A 12493-nucleotide genomic window follows, 5' to 3' on the forward strand; every position below is an offset into this window, starting at 1 on the left:
TATGACCTCTCATAGGCCCATGTGGAGCGAGTAGAAGAGTTTTATTTCTCCTTCAGGGGAACTTGATGCTGCCAGGCAGACGGACGACAGATCCTTCATGCCAGTGGGAACCCACAACAGAAACCTGATTCCTCTGTGTAGTGCTGTCATCAGCAGCAATGATGCCTCTGCTCAGGAACAGAGAAACCCATTTTGCAGAACAGAAACACACCCTGATGGAAGAAGCTACCGCAAACAGGATGAGTGGTGTCACTTCTCAAGGAGAAGGAAACCTCCTGAACTAATGAGCATCTTTTATTAGAAACCAAAATGTTGTTTGATCATCTCATATTAAAGACGTGTTACTTTCACATACAAACACCATTTGCCTTAGTGCAGTTCCTGAGTCAAGTCTAGCAGTATAATTAAATGACAAGAATTACAGGTTACAGCACATCCAGCAGTAGTTTCATCACAGCACTTGTACTGTATGCTTTCAGTGTTTTTCTTGTGATCTTTAGGATTTCTTCAAACCAACAGCGTGGTGACCAAATGAAATTGTGAGCATCTTAGGTTTCTTTAGAAAATCTTGAATTCCTTCATTTAAAAACAATAACATCAGCCAGTAATACACAATCTATCACATTAGGCACTTCACAGAATTTATTTGTCCGGCTCATTCAAGCTTCTCCTCCACCTAAAACACTTTTTTTTTGTGTGTTTGTGTTTATTTCAGTCTTCAAAAGGTCTGCATGGTAATGCACTTGAAAGCAGCAATGGAAAAAGGAACTTCCTAAATGTAAGTCACTGCATGTTGTAACATCCTTGATGAGTTATTGCAAGTTATAACCCTAAAAAAAATAAGGGTCATGGATGGATTTTAAAGATATCTGAGCCATGGCAGTGACACTCTGCCACGCAGATGAACTGCTGACTGAATGGTGAAACCACTTCAGTGACACAGACTGTGTTTCCATGCTGTTGAGGGTGTAATTTAGTTAGCCAAGCCCTCCTCGTGGATTTCACTTCTATGGAAGCTTGCCATTTGAACTGAACTTGATGTTGTGGGGGCGATCCTTTTCTCTCCCTGTGATGTCGTGCCGCCTGGCCTCAGCCTCGAGCGGCATGCTTCGCTCTGTGGTTAACCGCCCCAGCCTCCTCTTCATCAGGGGCCTCCCTCTCCTTCCCAGCTCTGACGACTTAAAGCACAGTTTTTAGTGGGAGCCCTGAACTAAAGCTCAGGGAGATAGACCACTTAACTGCTTTACTCCTGACAAGAATGCCTTGCTTTCGCAAAACATGCAGCTATGTTCCCTGTTTGCAACAGTTTTTTTTTTGTTTTATATTATTTCTCTTAGAAAGTGAAAAAACGGCGAGTCGAGAGAATTTCCCCAGGAAAATGTGACACCTATGTGCAGGAGTGACAGGGAAGACTTTCAAAACAGTCTTTCACAAAAAGGGAACTCTGAACCACGACCTGCAGCTCTGCATTTGACAGATGAGGTTGGAAAAATAGGTCACGCACACCAGTAGCGTGCCCTTCCCGCTCAGAAACCATGAGCAACTGGAGAATTATTCCCTAAGTACTCCCAGCTCTCTGAGTGGCTTCATTGGCTACAGTTTATACAAAGTGAGGGACCCCTCTGTGGTTGTGGAGAATGTAAATGTAGGCCTGAAGTGAAGATTGTTTATCTTTTTGAACACCACCAACATATTTCCTGTGCACTATTATTACACTCCTTCCACCAACAAATCAAGTGCTTTTTAAGCTGTTAAAAATATTAACGTTTCATATAAGAGACCTCTCAATTTCTATACTATCTGTATAATACATAACATTAGTATAAATGTGTCTACACCCACCACCTCATACCTCCCTTCCTTTGTGATATGTAACAAGGCTTTGAACCCAGATCTCTGTGCAAGGATGCTAAACATGGCTGCCCCACTTACAGCTCTGCTGCTCTGATTTTCTTGGTTTAAAAAAAAAAAAAAAAGATAGGTCCAGATAGGTCTCTTAATAAAGTTACATATGCAAATGCCACTGAGATTATGGAATGAAAAATGACTTTTAGCTATTTAACTAGGAGCATGCTCATTGTTCAAGAACAAATCAGTCAATGTAATACACCTCATTTGAAGATGCTGCCCATTCATTTCAAAACAGTGTTTTTGATTACACTGATTTAAGTACTCCCAGCGCAGATGGGATTGTTTGGGCAAACTACCAAAAACATGTTTCCTCTATTTCAAAGTGAGCAAGTTAAGACTTTAATGTTGTTGCTTGATTAAGCATGCAGCCATTATCTGTGGCGGACCTGAGTGTCTTTCTATTTAGAGATGAAACCATGTGTTCATTTGTTTTCTCTTTCTTTTTTTTGGAGAAGGGAGGTGGGGGTTATCTTCAGACAAAAAGGCTGATAGAGAAAGGGGGGATGAGACTGGAGCAGCTGAAATATGGTCAAACTCTTGTGGGATTATGCATATAAAGGCCAACATCAGGGTTTTATTTGAGCCGGAACATGTTCCGGCACCTCCGACGTTGGATCCGGAACCTTTTTTATTGGATCCAGCACCTCCTGTCTCACCAGGAAAACTTAATCGCCTAAATGAAAAAAAACTGTTTGTGTAGTGTTCAATGTTGTTATCTGTCTTGTTAGTCTTTATTCCCCATTGAAGTTCCACAAAAATCTTGTGTTTGCATTTTCGATGGGTTTTGAGGTGAATTTTCAGGGTAAGACGGAGGGGGGAGAGGGACGGAGGGAGGGGAGACACTTCAGCAGCGCTGCACTTCTAGTGACACAAGCACTTGTGCTGCTTGAGATTGCTGTTAGGCTATAGCCTTGTTTCAGTCAAGGGAAAAATGTCAAAAAGACAAAGTTTGCTTAACTTTTTCAAATACGCTGGCCAGTCGGATCCCAAACAAGCAAAAAACGTTTCTGCCAATCAAGAATGTGCAGACAACGGTGAGTTTTTTGGTCTCCGGGACCTCCCACTTTACAAATTAAGCACTGGCCAACATTCTTTGCCTTAAGGATAATTTTATCCTTTAAAGCTTTATAATAACCTATCAGTACCTTGTGACATTCGGCCTGAAGTAATTTTTGCTCATGTAATTAAGCTTAATATGAACCTTTTGTTACCAATTCAGTCATATGCAATGAAATAAAACTGTTAAAAACTCTTTGATGTATGTCAATGATACGGTTTGATGTCGACTAAATAAAAGTCACTACGTTTCCGTCTAAACCATCCAATAAAGTTTAGCAAAAATAAATCCCAAAAGTTGCATTAATCCAATAACATTTCTAAAAACTGAACTAATGATGGAGCAGTATTGCACTTCTACTGGAATCAAAAGTGTTTTTCTTTTGAACTGGAGATGTGTGCAGACAAATGGGATTAAGTCCATATGTAGCAAAATGCAGTCTGTTTATAACAATTCATTAAGTTGAGATAAGTATGTTGGGATAAAGGATAATCTCTGTGTGTGTGTGTGTGTGTGGGTGTGTGTGTGTGTGTGTGTGTGTGTGTGTGTGTGTGTGTGTGTGTGTGTGTGTGTGTGTGTGTGTGTGTGTGTGTGTGTGTGTGTGTGTGTGTGTGTGTGTGTTTGTGTGTGTGTGTGTACTAGTCGAGACCGAGTCAAGACCGAGTCCAAAGAGTTTAAGTCCAAGTCAATGAGAGACAGTCAAGAAAAAAAAATAAAAAAATAAAAATCAATCTTCTTCAAGACCACTTACTTACAGGTTGATAATGAATGTGACATGAAACACAGTATTATATCTTCTATATTTTTTTCTGCAAAAGTTATGCAGGCTGGTTCATTACTGCTGCTCTGAGGTTCATTATGACAGCAGTATATGACATATTATGAGAGCGGACAGTCCTTGATGTGAGCAGACTGTCACAAATTCATGCCAGACACTTAACATTCCTGACCTTGGGTCCATATATCATCGTTATAAAAGAGCCCTACCCCGTTCACTGGACACCTGCTCCACAATATGATTTAAAAAGAGACACATGTCTCTTACATGTTGTACATGTTGTGCCCATCGATTTGGTTGTTTGTACAGGACAAAAAAGTAAATGTTCAAAATAAGGTAAAGTCCGCACAACAGTTTATTGCTCTGAAAAAAGTGTTTAATAGTGCAGAATCAGGCACACTATACCACAATATAATTTCCCTGATGCCAAGACAGGAACTGATAGCGAACCGCAGTGGACACTTGTGTCCTCACAGCACAGGAAAACCTCTGAAAACAATAGTAGGATGTTGGGGATTCCTGAACTCTGAACCTCACAGACAAAATCTTGTACTGGCAGGCAGCTGTGTAAAAGCACAGTATAGAGATGTTTCTAGCAAAGGTTGAATGAACTGAAAACCATCTACTGGAATTGCACTCCACCCAAAATCCTTTGTGAACTGAACAGTCACCTCCTGCGGAGTGTCTGAAAAAACTTGAGAATTTAAACAGAGGCAGTGTGCCATATTTTGTCAAAAATATGGAAAGCATTTGGAAGATACAGATGGACATCAAATAAATAGATTATGCTGCAGGTGTGGTTTGAGACTGTTGAAATATATTGTTACTCAAGCTGAATACAGCCTCGGTTTTTAAAAACTACAATCATTTTATAATCTACATTGAGTGAGTGTTTGTTGCTCAAACCAGGGTAATGTTCCTCTGTTTAACAGAACTCACAGGGTCTGTATGGTTTTATTTTTTTCTCTGCCTAAGGCAAAAAGCAGCTGAGTGCAAAACATTGTCAACAACTTCCCCAATGGATGCAAACAGATGTAAAACTGATCCCCACTAAAAAAAGACTTTTGACTTTTTTCCTCAGCACTTAAAAAGATATCATTGCGTTGGATGTATTACAGACACTTTTATGGGCTGAGAACAAGACGTGACTCATTATTTTTATAAAAATGAAACATGCCCCTCCTCCTGAAGTCAATTCAGGACACAAGTGGTGTTGCATTGGGGTAGCATTTTACTGCAAGTCTGCTGTTTAAGAGGGCCATGTGACGTCTTGACGCAATGAAGTCGAGATACAATTGGAGTGCAGTGAATGAGAGGGATTTTCTGCACAGCATCCCGAGGGCAGGAGGGGAAGCCAGGATGAGAGATGGATCATTTTTACTGCAGGGCAATAAGGCATATAATATAACATATAATCTTGGATATAGTGGGGTGTGATGGTACAGTATATGTGCCTTCTCTACAGATAATTACAGCCATGTTTAGCATGCATGTAAGTGTTTCAATGAATCAGTACCAAGCACAGATTCCACTTTGTGTTTTGGATATTGGTGCAGTGAGTGTGGAGGAAAGAACTACATGTCTCCGTGTAATGGGGATAAATTATAAATCATAACCAGCCTCAGAAGGTATTTAACAATTGGAAAATAACATCCTTGGGCGTTCACATCACCATGCAGTAAGACACACATACAGTGTGTAGACACACACACCAGACAAAAGCCACTTCGAGCCAAATTCACTAACCTAATCCCCAACTCAGCTCTGCAGTATCTGGGCTCTACACTGCAGAGCCTAATTCATATGAAAAGCAGACACACAGACAAATGCAACCCTTATCCAGACCTTAATTCACTCTCTATGCCCATCGCACTGAGTCTCATAATACAAATTCTAGTTGTTGAACTAATCCCCCACTTCTTTGTTCTCTTTTTAAAATCCTCTAATGATTAATGCAATTTTGGATTCACGAGGACATGCTCCTGATGTCAGTGCAGATTCTTCTCTGTCTGTCGCTATCTCGCCTGTTCCCTCATTAGCCTAGGCTGCTGCAGCACATGTACTCAAAGATAAGACAACAGGAGCGGAGACCAATCAATGGCTGAGCAGAGGTGAACCAATGGAGCGTCCAATGGAGCGTCCTTCAGCAAGATGTCAGCTGTCAGTCTCTGGATCATCCCTCACTCTTAATCCTCCCTCCTAATTATCTGCTGGTTTATCGGATTTTCCACTGGATGTTCTGTCAAACTAAAAATCAATCAAATGAACTTGTTCCTTGCAATATTTTCACTAACTCTTATGTGTAGCCTCTTATTAAAAATAACTATTTAGGCACATGCTTCTTGTCATCTAAAACAATCTGTGATAATAAGCTTGATGATAAACAGCTCATGAAAGCATCCTAAACTGTAATAAACCTTAAACCGCACTGCTTTGAAGGAAAACACTCAACTCCTGATGACAATAAAATAAACATTAACGACCAATTGTCGCTCTGCTTCACAGTGCAAGGAGAGGAAAATCACCCCAGACTTTCTCATTGATTTCCTCTCTGGTGCCCGTATCGTCATCACATCAGCATCGTACACAAGTCTTATGCTTCAGAGAAGCCCAAGCATATAAGCTACAAACGGAAACACGCCCTTTCAGAGTTTAGCTGCCCAGCATTGCCGTATCCAGGATCCAGCTCTGCAGGACCAGGCTAAGAGGTGTCTCCATGGCAACACGGGCGTGCACCAGTCCCCGGGGAACAGCTTATTGGAGGAGAGCTGGAGTCTGATGGATGTGGACAGGTGGCAGCATTGAATGAAGATCCATGTACAGATTTATGCACTGCGTCATGATATGAATTTGTGAAGCTGAAAAGATAACTATTGTGCAGCAACATCGGATCAAAGCATAAAACTAATTTCACAATTTCCTTCTGAACACTGATTGCATCAATCTAAAATAAAATACTACCACTGCGTATGTTATTTGAAAATGTACTGAAAGTTTTAAATGGCTCAATTTATCCAACAATATTTAGCTTTTTAGGTAAAACTAAGAGTCATGTTCAGTTGAAAAAAAAAAATAAAGGAGTGTAGTTACCTGTATACTGTAGAGTATATACGAGTCGCAACCTAAGGAGCCCTTATATCCTAAGACAACATACAGTATAGCCTACTGCAATTACAGTGAACTGTAAACTAGAAATGAAGTTATGGGTTTTGGACTGTTGGTCAGACAAAACAAACTATTTAAAGACACCATGGGCTTTTTGGAAAATTATGTTTTTCACTATTATCTGACATACAGACCAAAATCATCATTAGTTGCAGCACTACATTCATAAAAGCAGATTTAACAAAATATCACGGTTTGGGGATTATAATAATAATAATAATAATAATAATAATAATAATAATAATAATAATAATAATAATAATAATAATGAGTCTGTGCCATATACTGTAAGCTTCTATTTCTACTAACAGTGGTGGGCAAGAGGGATTTGTGAGCAGCAAATAGGTACACTCTTTAATTATCTAAAGTCTATAGTGGGACCTGTGCTTCACGGGTACATAATAAAGTTAATTTAGAAGGTCCCAAGCCAGTACTATAAGTACCTAAGTAATTACTTAATGAAATAGTCACTTTTATAAACTCTCATTGTAGATTTATTTTTGAACAACTTTTCCTCCATTTCTAAGGTTACCGTCTCTCAACAGGAAGTTCGTTTTTAATTTATCTTTTTCTTCGCTTCTCTATCAACTATTGCTTCATCTCACCATGGGTACTTGTTGGGTAATAAAGCCAAATAATGTAACAATTTCCTGTGAGTTTCTTATTCTCATAAGCAACACTAGGTAACTTTTTCCGCTTCGGTCCCCCCTACAAGTTGGAAGCGGAATTGTCCATTACATTATGCAAGTCTGCCAGATCGGGTAGCGGATCTGTAGTTCGAATGAGACATAATGGGACAATTCTGCTTCCAACCTGTAGGGGGACCGAAGCGGGAAAAGTTGTCTAGTATTGCTTTAGCACTGTAATTCGTATGCACCACATTGACGGCCAATGTAGGCAGAGGTGATCGGGGAGGATGGGTGGGCGTTAAAACACAGGATTTTCAAGCCAGGTTTCAGCTAAACATCTACTAACTGCCGCTGATACGACTGAGCTGTGACGGAGGTCCCTCGCCCACGTTGCGAAGCTCTGTAGTGGCTTAAACAACTAGCAACTGCCGCTCGGTGTCATGGAGCTCGTAGCCAGCCAGTGTCACATGACCACTTGGCGTCACGTGACCAGCCGGCGGTCTCCCAATTTCGTAGGATATCATACGATTTGGTGTGCATAAATGTTCGTACGCCATCATGCGGACCCGTTCATGAGAATGCGTTGTTTAATTACATAATGCCAGGTTATAAAGTTACTCAGGACTGAACCAGAACACTTATCACCTGGGACCTGACCTTGTACAGTTTTTCTATTCTATGTGTATCTTCACAGCTCAAGCCAAAATACATTTCAATTTAGATTTAAATTCCCTTACTTCTTATTTTTGCTATTTTGGTTCAGCAAATATGTTTGTATATCAAAACAGCAACCATTCATTCAATAATTGTTCATTTCGGAGACCTAAACATGTAACTGATTTTTGGTATGTCAGACCAATCACTCTTGATTTAAATTAAATTTAAATGTAACAGTCCTGTAACTAGGTTTTAGTCCCCCAGCAAACAACAGTGCATTACTGGACTTGTAATACAATCGTGGTGTTGACAGCTACACTTCTCCAGACAGTGTCGATTAAAATCCTTTCAACATACATGACTGAATGAAACGAGAAGTGAAATCATGCACTGACTAGCACCAAATAACCAAGAAAAGTTTTTCTGTTTAAATGAACCTTTGTCTACTTCATCAATGCCAGCACACAAACCAAAAAAATAAATAATCTGAGACTGTGTTAAATGATTAGCTACGCCTGGCAGATCACCAGTTTCATGAAAGGCTGATTATCTCTTGATTCCTTGTAAAATGGACAGAACAAACTCACTTTATCAAGTGGCAGCTGTGTTCATCATACTGGGTTTACAGAGACCACAGCAGAGTCAGCTAAGTTGAGAAAACTGAAGCAAACTATATGAGTTATGATGGCAAAGGGCATGATGATAGCTCAGTATGACATGAAAAGATAGTTGTTGTTTTTTTTAAACGGTTATAGTCACAGGTCACACGTGCTTAAAGGGATAATTCAGCAATTTTAACCTTGTCTCTATCTATCTGGGATAGGGCTGTGGTGTGAAAAAAGTCATGCTGTGCAGTTCTTTCCCATGTTCTCTGTGTCTCTGAGGGCTCAGCCGGCAAATCTGCTCTATTTCCAACACCACTGTTGTACGGAAGAACTACAGAGTGCTACTTCTGCTTTGGTGAATTTCTTCAATGGACCACATATAACATAAGTACTGATTGGACATCCACATTTAAAGGTGGTGAATATTCCCCTTAACATATTATACTTCTTTGATGGACAAATGAAGAGTTGAGAGTCTAAGATACTGGGGTAGACTTGTTGGCTTATATTGCCATGGAAATTGCACATTATGTCGAAGTTATGCTTTCTTCTGAGGTTTCTTCAATAAAATGTCATTAGGTACAAAAATAGGTAAAGAAATAGTTCAATGTGTATGGAAACACGCTTATTTACTTTCTTGCAGAGCGTTATATGAGAGGATTGATACCACTGTTATGTCTGTGCATTAAGTAGGAAGCTATCGCCGGCTAACTTAGCTTAGCATAAAGACTGCAAGCAGGGGCAAACATTTTTACACTTTGGTTTTTGTGTGAATTAAACAGGATGAAATGTTGATTAGTAACCTTTAGAGATGCTGGTAGGCCACAGCCAGTCCTGCTGTTTCTTCCTGTTCCCAGTTTATGTTAAGCTAAGCTATGTAGCCTCTCAGGAATGTAGATAATGAAAAACTGTATTTCCTGAAATGTCAAAATGTTCCTTGAAGACTTCACTGTATATTAATAGAATGAAATCATGCAATCTTTACTGAGTCAGCAACAGAGCAACTTGAGCTGCCTGTTTGTTTGACTAATCACCGCCACGGCACACAAATAAACCAACCCTGAATGAAACCCAAAATTTATTGGACCGCAGAATATACAAGCTGTCCCATTAAAGATTATTCTGTCTAAATAGCTAGTAGATTTTTTTTTTCTTTGCAAATGTTCTCTCAGTCAGCTGCAGGTTTGCCAAACAAGCTGCCGGTGAGTCAGTGTGACCATTTCTCTCCCAACTTTAAACATCTCAGTTTCTACACAGCCAGCTTCATGCTGCCCAGCATGAGGTTAACAGCTAACTAACCAAATCACACCATGATGGTAACAAGCTTCGATTGTGAGACACATTCCAGCATCAAATGACCAACTCACATTCAGTGCCAGTAATAAACCTGAGTTGACATCACTAGTCCTAGTTATTTCAGAGTGCAAAGAGACTACATGCTCAGTAATCACTGTTGCTTTGCTAAAACAAAAAGCAGAATTTATCTACCTCCGCAGAGCTGTTTGTAGCCTGGAGCAACAACAAACAGAGACACACCTAGTAGTGTCTCACATAATTCTCATCAGTATTTAACCAAACCAACAACACTTTTCAGGTCATTAGAAGGATCAGTATACCACACAAAACATTCTGCAGTTTTATTTCCATGTAAGTGATGAGTGCTTGTGATCACACATCAGGTACCGCACATACTGCAGGCTGAAGATAATTTATGCACATACAGCTGCGACGAATATAACATTATATCATTTAATAATTTGACATAAAAAAGGTGTGTGTGTGATCACATACTAAATTCTGTGAAGGCACTAAACTTACTTTTAATTTGTGAATAAGACACTTAAGTTTGCACTCTGCAGAAATTAGCAAACCACTTCATGCAGTGCCCTGTGACGTACAGTCCTGTTAGAAATGTATGTTGATCAAATTACTTTTAGGTCTGCTTAGCTGGTTAAACTTGTTTGCATTTAATATGGCAGAAAGAAACCAGCATAGATGAACAAAAAAAAGAAACATGAACCAGAGGTGCAAAAACCCTGCTTCCTTTTCAGTATCACCTTGATAACCCCTAACCCTAACCCTAACCCTGTACATCTGGAGGACACAGAAGAATTCCTAAGAGCAGTTGCTTGCATTTATTTCCCTGATTAGAGCAGTTGTTTGTAGGATGGAGGAAAAACAAGGAAAAGCAAATGTGTAATTTTTATCACATCAAGACTGTGCCTCTTTTTAAATGAAATTCATTTATTGTCTATATATATGCCTGTCTTTGTGTGTGGGTGTATTGGTGTCAGTGCAGGAAATAACCGTGGTGGACGTGCCTGAGCTAGACAATAGGTTACATCTAGGTAAAGACTACCATCAAACTAAGCCAACATGTTAAAAGCACTGATCACACTGACTTTTATCTCCTAAATACTGCAGGAAAAATACAATTACTACGGGTGCAGTATGCCAGAAAGGGAGAGTAGGGTAAAATGGTGCTACACTCCAGGTACAATGAATCAGAAATTCTTTGCAGAGGGGGATTCAGGGAACACAGCCAACAGAACAGACAACCTGCTGTCCCTCAAGTCAAAGTACAATACAGCAAAAAATTGGTCTTGTGTAAACACAAGACCAATTTAATACAACTGAGCAGTGCTGAAGACAATGGAATCTTGCTTGGGTGCACCAATGTCTTGACATTTACTCGTTCATTTAAGTGTTCATGTTTGGTTAAAAGCCTTATCTCGTGCATGTACGGTTTCACTGCCTCTCTTTCTCTCTTAAACCAGCTAGTTAACGTATGATCATGTGGACGTATGAGTTTACTAAAGCCATATTTCAGTCTAAGAACCTGAAGGGTAAATGTCAAACAGCTGCTGATGGTTGAGCCTCGAGAGGAACTCTTCACAAGCTGCCTCTTAAACTGGCAAACAGGAAGAGGCAGAGCTGCAGTCCAGCAACCACACGGTGGTATGCTACAAAACGGAGCTCCTAGCGTACAAACCCTCGCTATTGACATGCTAATGCAGGATCTGCCAGCTGAACAGCTTGAATAAAGTGAACACAATCTCCCAAGGTCCTTCAAAGACCTCAGCTTTGGCAGCCAGCCTCAAGGCTCGTCAAGAATTCATTAATAGCTGGGGGTTAAGATTTTAGCAGAGTGGTTTGTTACACTGCAAGAAACAAATTAAATTCTATAGTATAATGTGCTTTCACAGCTGCAGCCACTACATCTAAGCAAACCCAATATTTCACCATAGCAAATGTACTGGCAGCGTTTATTCTTTGTTGTTAGACTACTGCTAAAACCAAGTGATTTTTTATTTTTATTTATTAGCCCACATACATAAGCCTGCGTTCTTGTTAGGACCCAATCAATGACACACTGATGATTTGGCCCCCTTCTGCCATGTACACATTAACCATAAAGCAATAACTCAGAGTAGGACAGGTGCAATTTCCAATCTCAATTTCATTACGGTTCGCTCACTGCCTGCTTCGATTCATAACATTGCCATTGTTGTGAGGTGGTGGGTGTCTGGAGCAGAGCCCTCTGTGTCTGTAGGCAATGCAACACACCAGCTGTGAATGAGAAACAAGCCGCATTCTCCATAAATTAATATTAACGTCATCCTCACAGAGTTCAAGGTCCCCGTCTAATGCAAAGAGGCAGCACACAGGGCCTGGCTCTATGAAAATGAGT

The 12493-nt window shown here is 40.1% G+C and overlaps 1 protein-coding gene across 4 annotated transcripts in view; it reads right to left on the minus strand.

Annotated features, from left to right (window-relative positions):
* The window catches only part of srgap3 (SLIT-ROBO Rho GTPase activating protein 3), a 61162-nt gene that overhangs the window by 46374 nt on the left and 2295 nt on the right, over window positions 1–12493 (minus strand). The window lies entirely within an intron of this gene.

Source organism: Perca fluviatilis, chromosome 4, assembly GCF_010015445.1.
Source record: "Perca fluviatilis chromosome 4, GENO_Pfluv_1.0, whole genome shotgun sequence".
Taxonomy (NCBI): Eukaryota; Metazoa; Chordata; class Actinopteri; order Perciformes; family Percidae; genus Perca; species Perca fluviatilis.